A 4,462-nucleotide genomic window follows, 5' to 3' on the forward strand; every position below is an offset into this window, starting at 1 on the left:
CGCCCAGCGACCACGGTGCTCACTAGGCCCTTTGGGCACTTTCAGAGACCCTCATGCCCGTGGGAGCGCCCATTTAATGGGTTCTCTTGGAGTGCAGCCAATCTCTGGGGGCGCCGGGAACCACAGCTCTGATGCACTCCCCAGATCTCTTTGATGAGAACTCCCTGGAGTTCTCTGTAAAATTCAGATTCCTGGGCCCCAGTCCAGACTCAGTCCACCCCTTCCTGGTTCTTGCTGTTTACACAGCTGTTCAACACCCTCCGCCTTCCCCACTAAACCTTACCCAGTTCTGACTTCGCTCAGCCCTGCATCCCAATGCCTGGCATATCGTCGGTGCTCAAGAGGTGTTTGTTGAATGAATAAATGACCTGGCTGTGACTTTCAGCGGTTACTTCTGCATTCATTTTCTTAAGTTGCAATATGGAGAAATTTCTGCCTCCTTTGCGGGGTAAAGGTGAATCTGCACGTGAAAGAGCGTCGTGCCCAGAGTCCTTAAGGTTTCACGAAAGGCATCAGCGGTGCTGACGGGCAGCTCGTGACCCTGCACAGAGCAGCCTCACCGCCATCACCGGGAGCCTGCAGAGCTGCGGCACCTCCCACCAGCCGGCGCTGCCATGTCAGCATCTGCATGGATGAGATTGCAGAGACCCCCGTGCTCAGCCCAAGCACACGGGGCCCCAGGGGGGCTCCAAGGGGCTGGTGGTGAGGGGTCAGGCCAGGAGACCAGGCCTGGCTGGGGTGTGACCCTCCCCTCCGCCCTCCTAGCCCCAAGAGTCAGTGGCCGGTTTCCAGTGGCGGGAGAGGACGTGCGGCAGGGAGGGGGTCCTTTATCAGCGGGAGCAGCTGATCTGAGGGGCTAATCGCCCGTTTCCTGTGGGCCATTGATCCTCTAACGGCGTCTCCAGCTCCAGGCCAGCTGTCTGCCGTTCCAGGCGTTCACAGCCTTCGGAAAAATTTTAAGTTTTCATGGTATCAGCAGGAAAATAGGAAATGGCTTGGAAAAGGGGGCTACGTAAAACAATGGTTTAAGGAGGCCTCGCTTTGGATAAACAGTCCTGGTTGCCCTTTGGAATCTATGGATTTAAACACACACTCAGGAATGTGTGTTCTGTGCTGGGAGATAAACAACCTAGAAACTAACCAGGCCAGCACTTCTGCTCTGGCAGAGCTGCTGGTTGACACAGGAGAGGCCGGCAGGGGGCCCCCAGCTGCTCTCCGACGCAGGGACTCAGCCTGGGGCCTCGGCAGCCCAGCCGGGCCGGGCCGGCCGCCGGACAGGTGCGGAGCTCACCGGAGCTCAGCGCGAGCTGGAGAGCTGGAAGGTGCAGGCTTAGGGCTAACCCTGCGGGGGACTTGCTCTGCTGCCCGGGAAGCGGTGTCTCGCTGCCAGAGGGAGTGTGCGGGGGGCCCACTTATTCCTCTGGCCCATCGGCAAGCAAGCAGGCTCCAGGGTTGGTTCGGCGGTCTTCGGAGGAGGCTTCTGTGTGTTTCTACAGGAGTAGGGCATTTTGGAGTTAGTATTAAAGACACACTTACTGAAAGAGTAAAATACCCTGGAATTGGCCTGTAGCTCTTTGGCGGTGAAAATGAGGCACGGCTGGCACAGCTCGGGCTGAAGGTGACCTGAATTAACAATATGCTTAATTCTCATGATAATAACTGAGGCGCCTGAGCCTTCATCCTGGGCCGGGGCTGAGCTCTGCTCGCACTGTTGTATCTGACCCCTAGGCCTGCGCACAGGGCGGGGAAGGCATTACAGCCACTTGCTTTCTGAGATGAATACGGGGATCAGCCCAGGGAGGGGAGAGAGCTGCCAGGGAGCTCGGCCCCTGAGGGAATGGGGGGGTCTTGCCAACCAACCCCCCCCCCAGCTCCTTTTGTCACCAGGCCACCTTTGCCACGTGGTGGGTCCCAGGCTGAGTTCAAGGGGCATCTTGTCCAGTCTGAAAGCTGTGATCTGAGCACCGCCCCCATTTAGAACCAAATTGCAGTGTCTTGCAGGAGACGGGCTGACAGTTCTCGTGGGAGCAGAAGACTTTGCTGACAGTTCCAGGCTCCTTCTCTCTTGAGAGGACGATACAGCAAGACCTGCCCTCAGCCTGCCCTCCACCGAGCGCGCGCACCTGGTGGCCTCAGGTTACCTGCCTTCCCACGTCACATCCGTGAGTATCATGGGGAAATATTTGGCAACCATAACATCCCGGGTACTCTTGTTTTTAAGCTCACGGTGGCTTGCAAATAGAGCTTTGTAATATTTCTTGTCTGTTCTAAAGGTAGGTAGGTGGCCTTCAATATCCTTCTTCTCAAATACTTTTTTTTCTTGTTCTGGCGAAGAAACAAGGTAACAAATAAACTGAGGGTTTGCCTGAGCAGAGACACAACCGGATAAACCCGGCCCTGCAGGCCAGGCCTCAACCTCTTGCTCAGAAATGAAGGAGCAATGGCTCACAGATCAGAGAAAACGACACAGAACAAGATGGATTAAGAAAAGAAAGAGGGATGTGCAGAAAAAGATTTTTAAAAAGCAGTAAGATGACGGACACTCTTGCTTGGCAGTTGTGGCCCCGGGCCCTCTGTGGCCTGGGATTCCAGCCACACAGCAAGATCCCTGCTTCACGAAGCAGCTGTTCCACTCAGGGAGAATTTTGCCTGAGACTCAGAATAGCTCTCTGTGCCCTTTACCCTTTTCTCCACTTCCCTTTGGATTCTCAAGTACAGAGTCCAGCTGCTTCAGACTTTCAAATGCTTGAAGATGCAAACGCACTTGAGTTTCCTTTTCCAGGATGAGTGTCTTCAGCTCTCTCATCAGGTCCTCACACGGCAGAGCCTCTTGACCTCTTCCCCTGCCCCATCCCAGGAGCTCTGGAAGGCCATAATGGCAGCCCTGCAGCCCCAGCTCACAGCTGGACTACACTACCCAGCATCCCATGCTATTAGAGACTATACTTCCCAGTATCCAGTGTCGTTGGGGACTACAGTTCCCAGCATTCCACCTTGTTTGGGACTACACTTCCCAGCATCCTGTGCTTAGAGAGGATGCTGTGTCTTGAGTTCTGGCCAAAGGAATGTGGGGGAGCCATTTTGGTTTCCTCCAGGCCTGGTCCAGGAAGACCCCACCTGTGTTCCTCCTCCATGTCCTTCCTTCCTCCCCTCCTGGGATAGAGACACCAGGGTGCTCTTGGATGCCTCGTGTTCCAGATGGCAGCCCCTCCTTGGCTGGATCCCTGAGTGACCACCTGGAGCCACCCCTGCCCTGACTTTCCTCCAATAGGTTGGTTTGTCTGTTACTGCAGCCTCGTCCCTACTAGTGAACAAGGCCCTAAAGCCAGGGGGTGGCGGAAAGCCGTTGTCACCTATTCACCGAGACCTCCAGGTCGCTTCCAGATCTCCCCAAGGGATACACTCTAAGGTGCCATCGGCAATGGTGTCCTCACGGCACGGCTGAACCTTGATGAATCAGCACCCCCCCCCCCATGCAAGCAGGACTGGCAGGGCTGGGAGGTGACCCTAAGACAGCCTCTTTCACACAGCACGGCCGCAACAGCTCGTGTCCCTAAACCGGAACAAGCTGCGATTGTGCCAGTGGGTAGATTACAATTATTTCTCAAAACCAGCCGAAGGCCTAGCCGCAAACCATGTAGGCTGTGGCTCCAGGGAGGAGGTGGTGGGATGACAGCACCTCAGGTCAGCCTTCGGGCTCGCGGGAAGGCAGCCCCGTGCTCTCAGATGCACAACCTTTCCCTAAAAGAACACAGCTCTCATTACTGGATCTTCTCTGGCATGAAAAGGAAGAGTTTTAAAAGAAGGAGAAGGTGCCAGTCATTCACCAATCACAGAAAAGTAAGTAACGCAGCCCCCTTCCCTCCCCCGTCACCTCACACGACGTTAGCCCAACGTTAGGGCCGGTGACTTGGGGACACCTTTGATTTCCCATTAAGTGAAAATGAGAATTGTCTTGGGTGATGAATTATCTGGGCAACCCTGCCAGAAGCAAAGTACGCTCAGGCTTAAAAAGAAAATAAAACACACGTGGCATCCTTGAGCGTGGCCTGTTTGTGAGGGCTCGCTTTTCCTGCCTGGGCTGGCTCCCCTGGGTGGGCAGAGGATGAGGACAAAGGGCCAGGCCTCCCGGAGAGTCCAGCCTGGAGACGGAGACTGGAGGGCCATTCGAGAGCCCCTGGGGTGTGCGCCTGGCTGGGACTGTGTGTTTGCGAGGGGAAAGGAGTGCCCGGGACCCAGCTCAGCTTTCCCAGCCTGGCCCTGCCCTTGCCCAAACCTGTAGCCCAGCAGTCAGCGGCACCCTCACCCTCCTCTGCTCACAGGAGCCAAGTCGGCGGGGGGCGGGGACAGTGGACCCAGAGCGGGGCAATGCGATGGGAGGGGGACAAATTCTGGGTCAACGCGGAATGGTGATGTTAGGGGAACCGCTGACAGAAACCGCCCGTCCTGGCCGGGCCTCATA

General features: G+C 56.1%; 1 long non-coding RNA gene across 1 annotated transcript; it reads left to right on the forward strand.

Annotated features, from left to right (window-relative positions):
- Nucleotides 1–1,257: 1,257 nt before the first annotated feature.
- Nucleotides 1,258–3,265, forward strand: LOC112412277 (uncharacterized). The gene is made up of 3 exons (XR_003005779.1): nt 1,258–1,322; nt 1,992–2,162; nt 3,163–3,265. It is a non-coding gene; the product is annotated as an uncharacterized LOC112412277 (long non-coding RNA).
- Nucleotides 3,266–4,462: the final 1,197 nt, after the last annotated feature.

Source organism: Neophocaena asiaeorientalis, unplaced genomic scaffold (genome assembly GCF_003031525.2).
Source record: "Neophocaena asiaeorientalis asiaeorientalis breed wild unplaced genomic scaffold, Neophocaena_asiaeorientalis_V1.1 scaffold185, whole genome shotgun sequence".
In the NCBI taxonomy this organism is placed as follows: Eukaryota; Metazoa; Chordata; class Mammalia; order Artiodactyla; family Phocoenidae; genus Neophocaena; species Neophocaena asiaeorientalis.